Source organism: Sapajus apella, unplaced genomic scaffold (assembly GCF_009761245.1).
Source record: "Sapajus apella isolate SASKATOON/1434 unplaced genomic scaffold, GSC_monkey_1.0 scaffold2, whole genome shotgun sequence".
NCBI lineage: Eukaryota > Metazoa > Chordata > Mammalia > Primates > Cebidae > Sapajus > Sapajus apella.
The window spans coordinates 11,204,593-11,213,818 of record NW_022436942.1 but is presented as its reverse complement, the minus strand read 5'-3'; the positions used below and the strand labels follow the sequence as shown (position 1 = coordinate 11,213,818).

Here is a 9,226-nt window from a genome sequence, read left to right as displayed (position 1 = left end):
ATTTATAACTGTGTGTCAATTGTTTGCTTAAAAAATTTCTGTAAGAGGCATGGTGGCTCATGCCTATAAATTTCTATAAGAGGCATGGTGGCTCATGCCTGTAAACCCAGCACTTTGGGAGGCCTAGGTGGGCAGATCACCTGAGGTCAGGAGTTCAAGACCAGCCTGGCCAGCATAGTGAAACTCCATCTCTACTAAAATACAAAAATTAGCCAGGCATGGTGGTACACGCCTATAGTCCCAGCTACTCAGGAGGCTGAGGAAGGAGAATTGCTTGAACCCAGGAGGTGAAGGTTACAGTGAGTGGAGATTTCACCAATGCACTCTAGCCTGGGCGGCAGAGCAAGACTCCATCTCAAAAAAAAAAAAAAAAAAAAAATCTATAAGCTGTGTCTCTGTTCTGTTTTTCCATTCTCGCAGAAAACAAGAGTTCTGCTTTCATACTTGTGCAGTGTGAGTGAGGGTGCTAATGCCTACAGTTTAAACAGTCAATGAATTCATCTGCAATTCATTCATTTCCCAAGAAAAAATAGTTTGCCATAGAATGCAATGTTCCTCCTGGGAATCTCCTCTCTTACCCTTGGAGCAAATCCAGGGGAGACAAGCACTCAAAACACTGACAACATCACAGATAGGATCTGTAGTAAATATTAGCTAGTCCATTTACGTATAATATTTACAGTTATTTAAAGGGCTACCTCTTCTAATGGATAGCCAGTTTTTCTGATTTAAGGAAGTACAGTATTGTCAGTGCATTGAAAATAGAGAGAACACTGTCTAGTGGCAGAAGCAGAAGACTACAGTTATTTCCCAATATTCAGTAGCTTGACTCAGTCTTTAAGGAGGCACTGGTTGGCTTAGGTATTTGTAAAAATGGAAAGCGTAAGTGGAAAAAACAATCATCAGCATCACAGTTTCAAATGCTCATTAGCCCATACTTGCAAATTGCCAAGAAACACATTGCAGGAACACCAAATGGTAGCAGTCAACTAAAGAGTCATAAAATAAATATCATTCGTTTGCCTCCTACTTACATTTTCTTACTTTGAAGATGTTTGGCACATTGGTTTAATTATTATACCATGTAATGTACTATTCTGCTATTTTTAGATACAACCATTGGCTAGCTTCAGCTGTGAAATTCTAAATAGTGGCAAGCAGAAAAGTCAGAGAAAAATCTCTTCTTTCTTGCTCTCTCCCTCTTTATCTACCCCTTCTCCTTTTTTCTTTCCCTCTATAAAGAACGCAACTGTATATTTTATTAAACCCAAGAAAATGTTGCTTATTAGACTCACCAATATAGTAGAGAAAGAAAAGTATACCAATTAAATAACACAAAATTTTTTGTTGTTTGTTTTTGTTTTTTATTGAGATAGAGTCTTGCTCTGTAGCCCAGGTTAGAATGCAGTGGTGTGATCTCAACTCACTGCAACCTCTGCCTCCTGGGTCCCAGTTCAAGCAATTCTCCTGCCTCAGCCTTCTGAGTAGTTGGGATTACAGGCACGTGCCACAATGCCCAGCTAATTTTTGTATTTTTAATAGAGATGGGGTTTCACCATGTTGACCAGGCTGGTGTTGAACTCCTGATCTCATGATTCACCCACTTTGTCCTCCCAAAGTGCTGGGATTACAGGTGTGAGCCACACGCCTAGCCCACAAAACTTGTTTTCAACACAGAATTTTTATTTTGTACTTAGCAAAATAATTCCTTGCTTTCGCTCAGGCCTGTGGCGCAGGAAGGATTGGCAAGTGTCATGGACTTCGTACTGCTAGGGAGCTCCGTAGTCACTGACAAGACCAGAAATGTCATGATAAACAGCATAAGAAAACTCATTTGGGCACAGCCTTGAAGGCCAATCCTTTTGGAGGTGCTTCTCATGCAAAAAGAATCATGCAGGAAAAAGTAGGAGTTGAAGCCAAGCAGCCAGATTCTGCCATCAGGAAGTGTGTCAGGGTCCAGCTGATCAAGAATGGCAAGAAAATCACAGCCTTTGTACCCAATGATGGTTGCTTGAACTTTATTGAGGAAAATGATGAAGTTCTGGTTGCTGGATTTGTTCACAAAGGTCATGCTGCTGTTGATATTCCTGGAGTCCGCTTTAAGGTTGTCAAAGTAGCCAATGTCTCTCTTTTGGGCTTTAAAAAGGCACGAAGGAAAGACCAAGATCAAAAATTTCAATGGTGAAAACATTGTAGTAATGAATTTTCATATGCCAAAAAAAAAAAAAAAGAATTCCTTTAAGCTTACTGAGACATAGATATTTCTTTATCGTATATCACCCTTGTACATAGGAAAAAGGGAGAATACAAAAAAAAATAGATTAAGCTATTCCTAAAGCTATTTTATTTGTAACTTAACTCTTCCTAGTCATATTTGATTCAGATTTAATTGACAAACAATAATTGTGCATATATATGAAGTACATGTGATATTTTGATACATGTATACAATGAGTAATGATCAGTTTGGGGTAATTAGCCTATCCATCAGCCCAAACATTTGTCATTACTTTGTATTAGGACCAATTAGAATCCTCTCTTTTACCTATTTTGAAATACACCTTATTGGTAACTATAGTCACCCTGCTGTTCTAAAACACCAGAACTTATTGTTCCTACCTAACTACCTAAGGTATAACTTCCTACCTAACTATAATATTAGTACCTGTTAACTAATCTCTTTCTCAATTCCCCACGCCTTCCTACCCTTCTCAACCTTTGGTAACGACTATTATATTCTCTACTCTCTACTATTTTTTTTCTTTTTTCGAGAAGGAGTCTCGCTCTGTCCCCCAGACTGGAGTGCAGTAGTAGCATTATCTTGGCTCACTACAACCTCTGCCTTCCGGGTTCCAGCTATTATCCTGCCTCAGCCTCCCAAGCAGCTGGGACTACAGGCACCTGCCACCACGCCAGTCTAAGTTTTGTTTTTTTTAGTAGAGGCAGGATTTCACCATATTGGCCAGGCTGGCCTCAGACTCTTGACTTTGTGATCCACCTGCCTCAGCCTCCTGAAGTGCTGGGATTACAGGTGTGAGCCACCGCGCCTGGCCTTGTACTCTCTACTTTTATGAGATCAACTTTTTAATCTCCCATATATGAGTGACAACACATGGCATTTGTCTTTTTGATCTTAGCTTATTTCACTTGCCATAATGTCTTCCAATCTCACCCATATTGGTACAAATGACAGGATTTCATTCTTTTTATAGTTGAATAATCCATTGTGTATATATACCATATTTTCTTTATCCATTCATCCAGTGGTGGACACGTAGGTTGATTCCATATCTTGACTAATGTGAATAGTGCTGTAATTAATATGGGAGTGCAGATATCTCTTCAATATACTAACTTCCTTTCTTTTGGATAAATAGTAGTGGGATTGCTGGATCATATGGTAGTTCTATTTTTATTTTTTTGAGGAAACTTCATACTGTTTTCCATAATGGCTGTACGAATTTACATTCCCACCAACAGTGTATAAGAATTCCTCTTTCTTTGAATCCTTACCAACATTGGTCATTTATTGTCTTTTTGATAATAGCAATATTAAACAGGATGAGAAGATTTCTCATGGTGGTTTTGATTTGCATGTCTCTGATGATTAATGATGTTGAGCATTTTTTCATATGTCTATTGGCCAATAAACAAATGAAAAAATGGTCTTTTTTGAGAAATATCTATTCAGATCATTTTCCAATTTTAAAATAGATTTTTATTAGGAAGTTTCCTCAAAAAACTAAAAATAGGACTACCATATTATTTTCGAATCGGTAAAAATGATTTGAATAGATATTTCTCAAATATATAGATGTATTTCTTTGTTGTTGAGTTGTTTAAATTCCTTGTATATTCTGGATATTAATCCGCTGTTGGATGGATAGTTTGCACATAATTTACCCAATTCTGTAGGTTATCTCTGCACTCTGTTAATTGTTTCCTTTGCTGTGCAGAAACTTTTTAGTTTGATGTAATACCATTTTCCTATTTTTTTTTTTTTTGGCCTGTGCTTTTGAGGTCTTATCCAGAAAAATCTTGCCTAAACCAATGTCCTGAATCATTTTGCCCTTATTTTCTTCTAGTACTTTTATAGTTTCAAGCCTTACATTGAAGTCTTTAATATATTTTGGGTTGATTTTTGTATATGGTAAAAAATAGGGGTCTAGTTTCCTTCTTTGCGTAAGAAGATCCAGTTTTCCCAGCATTATTTATTGAAGAGGTTGTTTTTAACCACATTGTGTATTCTTTACACCTTTGTCAAAAATCAGTTGGCTGAAAATATATGGATTTATTTATGAGTTCTCTATTTTGTTCCCTTGATCTATGTGTCTGTTTTGGTTACTGCAGCTTCATGGTACATTTTGAAGTCAGACTGTTGCCTCCAGTTTTGTTCTTTTTGTTCAGATCAGCTTTGGCTATTCAGGGTCTATTTGGTTCTGCATAAATTTTAAGTTTGCTTTTTCTATTTCAGTGAAGAACGTCATTGAATAGCATTAAATCCATAGATCATTTTGAGTAGTGTCAACATTTTAGCAATATTTATTCTTTCACTCCATGAACATGGATATCTTTCCATTGTGTGTGTGTGTGTGCATGTGCATTCTCTATTTCCTTCACTACTGTTTTATAGTTTTCATTGTAGAGATCTTTCATCTTTCCTTGGTTAAAATCATTCCTAGGAATTGTTTTTTGTAGCTACCGTAAACAGGATTGTTTTCTTGATTTCTTTTTCAGATTGTTTGCTATTGGTATACAGGAACACTACTAAATTTGTATGTTGATTTTGCATCCGACAACTTTTCTGACTCTATCAGTTCTAACAGTTTTTGGGTGGAGTCTTTAAGTTTTTCTAAATATAAGATCTTGTTGTGTGCAAACAGGGACAATCTGACTTCCTCCTTTCCAAATTGGATGTCTTTAATTTCTTTCTCTTGCTTAATTGCTTTGGCTAGGACTTTCAGTATTATGTTGAGTAACAGTGGTGAAAGTGGGCATCCTAATCTTGTTCCATATCTTAGAAGAAAGTCTTTCAAATTTCCCCCATTTGGTATGATGTTAATGTGGGTTTGTCATATATGGCTTCATTGTTACATTTGCTGATGAGAAGGTGTGTTCTGCAGCTGTGGGGTGAAATGTTCTATAAATGTTAGGCCCATTTAGTCTAGAGTTTGGTTTCTGTGTTAATTTTCTGATTGAATAATCTGTCCACTGCTGAATGTAAAATGCTGAGGTACCTTACTATGAATATATGGCAGGCCTGCTGGGCGCGGTGGCTCAAGCCTGTAATCCCAGCACTTTGGGAGGCCGAGGTGGGTGGAACACGAGATCAAGAGATCGAGACTATCCTGGTCAGCATGGTGAAACCCCGTCTCTACTAAAAATACAAAACATTACAAAACATTAGCTGGGCATGGTGGTGCGTGCCTGTAATCCCAGCTACTCAGGAGGCTGAGGCAGGAGAATTGCCTGAACCCAGGAGGCGGAGGTTGCGGTGAGCCGACATCACGCCATTGCACTCCAGCCTGGGTAACATGAGTGAAACTCCGTCTCAAAAAAAAAAAAAAATGAATATATGGCAGGCTATCTTTCTCTTTTGGTCTACTAATTGTTGCTTTATAAATTTGGATACTTTAGTGTTTGGGTGCATATATATTTATAATCATTATATCCTCTTGCTGAAGACTTCTTTACCATTATGTAATTATCTTCTTTGTCTCTTTTTACAGTATTTATTTATTTATTTATTTATTTATTTATTTATTTATTTTTGAGACAGGGTCTTTCTCTGTCACCCAGGCTGGAGTGCAGTGGCATGATCTCAGTTCACTACACCTCTGCCTCTCAGGTTCAAGCGATTTTCCTGCCTCAGCCTCCTGAGTAGCTGGGACTACAGGTACACACCACCGTGCCCGGCTAATTTTTTGTATTTTTAGTAAAGACAGGGCTTTACTGTGTGAACCAGGATAGTCTCGAACTCCTGACCTTGTAATCTGGTTGTCTTGTCCTCCCAAAGTGCTGGGATTACAGGCATGAGCCACCACACCCAGCCACTTTTTCCAGTTTTTGACTTAAAGCCTGTTTTACCTGATGCAAGTATAGCTATTTCTGTTCTCTTTTGATTTCCATTTTCATGAAATATTTTTTCCATCCTTTCATTTTTAGTCTGTGTGTTTCCTTATGGGTAAGGTAACTCTTTTGCAGGTAGCATGGAGTTGGGTCATGTTTTTTTCATTCATTCAGCCACTCTAGATTTTTCCATTGAAAATTTAATCAATTTTTACATTCAAGCTAATTACCCATAGGTATGAACTCAGTCCTATCATCTTGTTAGTTGTCTCTAGTTGTTTTGTTGATTCTTTGTTCCTTTCTCCCTCTCTTGCTTTCTTTCTTTATGGTTTGATATCTTTGTTAGTGGCATGCTTTGGTTATTTTCTTTTTCATGTATCAATTTTAGCCTTATTTTTGCTTTGTAGTTACCCTGAGGCTTACATAAAGTATCTTATGCTTATAACAGGTTAATTTAAGCTGATAATAGCTAAACATACCATAATACAAGCTGATAATAGCTAGTTAATTTTGATTGCATACACACTCTACTTTTACTCACCCTCCTCCCATGTTTTATGTTGTTAATGTTATACTTTATATTTTTTAAATATGTATCCCTTAGAAAATTTCTGTTAACTTTAGTTATTTTTAATAGTTTTGCATTTTGACCTTTATACTAGAGATATAATTGATTTAACCACCATTGTTACAGTATCAGAGTATTTTGAATTTGAGTGAGTTTTATAATTTCACATATTTTTGTGACTCATTAGTATCCTGTTCCGATTGGAGAACTTCCTTTAGCATATTTTGTAATACAGGTCCTGTGGTGATAAACTCTCTCAGCTTTTGTCTGAGAAAGTCTTTTTCACATCTTTATTTTTGAAAGACAGTATTCTGGGTATATTTTGAAAGACATATATTCTGGTTGAAGGCTTTTTCTTTCAGGATTTTGAATATATACTGCTACTCCCTACTACATTGCAAGGCTTCTGCTGAGAAGGATGTGGATAGTCTTATGAGGGTTCCCCTATATGTGACAATTTTCTCTTTCTTCTTTCAATATGCCCTCTTCGTCTTTAACTTTTGACAATTTGAGTATGATATATAGTGGTGTGAGTCTCTGGGATCTTATTTGGTGTGCTTTAAGCTTCCTAAATGTGGTTTCCGAATTCTTCATCAGACATGGGAAGTTTTCTGCCATTATTTCTTTTCAAATGTATCTTCTGTCCTTTCCTCTCTTTCTCTTCCTTCTGGCATCTCAATACTGTGTAAGTTATTCCATATGATGATATCTCATATATCTCTAGAACTATATTCACATTTTTCCAGTTCTTTTTTTCTCTTCAGAATGGGTGATTTCTAGTGATATATCTTAAACGTAATGATCCTTTCTTCTGCTTGATCTAGACTTATTGGACTCCTCGGCCAACTTTTTCAGTTTAGCTATAGCATTTTTCAGTTTAGCTATAGCATTCTTGTTTTCTTTTGGCATATTTTATACCTTGTTTTTGTTGAAGTCTTCAGCTTATTCTCACATTGCTGACTTGAACTCCATGAGCATCTTTGACTACTATCTTTAATTTCCTGTCAGGTAAATCACAAAATTTCATTTCATTTGAGTCAGTTTCTGGAGGTTTATTTTATTCTTTTGTTTGGAATATATTCCCCTGTTTCTTTATTTTTCTTAATTCTCTGTGTTAGTTTCTGTACATTAAATAAGATAACTACCTTTCTTCATCTTGTTAGACTGGCCTCGTTTAGAAGGTTTTCACTGATCTCTCCAGCCAAAGATTTTAAGGTGCCTCTCAAATCTGTTTGTCCAGGGTGCTATCTCTGTTTTTGGTGGCTTTATAGAGCTTAGGATATGCCAAGTCCTCAGTACCCTAAGACTGGTATGATAGACGCCAGTAATTTTAGATGCAGCTGAAAAGGCTGGGGTGTCGGATGTGTGTTCCAGTTCTATCTATCTTCATGGTGGGGCTGGGTGAAGGTGTTTATTTCTCTGCATTAAGCTGGAAAGAGGATCTATGGTAGATGCTGTACTCACGATTCAGGCTGTACCTTCTGATCCTGGAGGGATAGCTTCTAGGAGTGTGCCTGTTATACTTCTACTTGTTTGATTTCTATAATCAATATAGAGTCACTCAAAATTACAAAGCATTCTCAACTTCCAGAGCGAGGTTGTTAAGCAGACAGTTTCTTAGATGGGAGCTATGGAAGTTGTGGTATTTGGTTCATGGTTGAACTCTTTCTAGAAAGGATATACAGGCATGGATTTATCTCTGGGGTGAGCCAGGGGAGGTCTTGTGAAATATCAAGCTCTGGTTCTGGCTACTAAATGGCTGCTGTTTGTTTGCCCCATTAGCTCCCTGATGCATGTTCATTGGAGACCAGCTGGCCAAGTAGCCACTGGGAGTGTGTATTATACATCCCTTCCAGCGAGAAAGTTAGACCTTTCCTGACCTTTTTATGCACTGTTTTAAAGGGGTACAACCCCTAGAAGTGGTTGGACACCTGTTGAAAAACCTCTGTTTGTTGTGTGAACAAGGGAGACTTGCATATGCCTAGTCCCTTCTGTTCCCATATTTACTAGGTTTAAGAAGAAGTCTTTCAGGAGGTAGCTTTAAAAATTGGGGCTTTTCATGTGTATCTTAAATTGTTTTTGGAGAGAACCAAGGGGCTGAGAGTTATTTATTTAATTTTATGAGACAGAGTCTTGTTGTGTCACCCAGACTGGAGTACAATGGCACGACCTCGGCTCACTGCAACCTCTGCCTCCTGGGTTCAAGTGATTCTCCTATCTCAGCCTCCTGAGTAGCTGGGACTACAGTCACATGCCACTATGCCCAGCTAATTTTTGTGTTTTTAGTAGAAATGGGTTTCACCATGTTGGCCTGGCTGATCTTGAACTCCTGACCTCCGCTTATCTACCCACCTTGGCCTCCCAAATGCTGGGATTACAGGCATAAGACACCTCGCCAGGCCAAGTTTTATTTACTTTTTAAATTTTTATTTTTTACTATTATTTTTGAGACAAGTTCTCACTCTCACCCAGGCTGGGGTACAGTGGTGCGATCTCGGCTCACTGCAACCTCTTCCTCCCAGGTTCAAGCAATTCTCCTGCCTCAGCCGCCAGAGCAGCTGGAACTACAAGCATGTGCCACCACGCCCG

At 37.9% G+C, this 9,226-nt stretch overlaps 1 pseudogene; it reads left to right on the top strand.

Moving 5' to 3' along the window:
* The first annotated feature begins 873 nt into the window (after positions 1-873).
* Positions 874-2,196, top strand: LOC116557341 (annotated as a pseudogene).
* Positions 2,197-9,226: the final 7,030 nt, after the last annotated feature.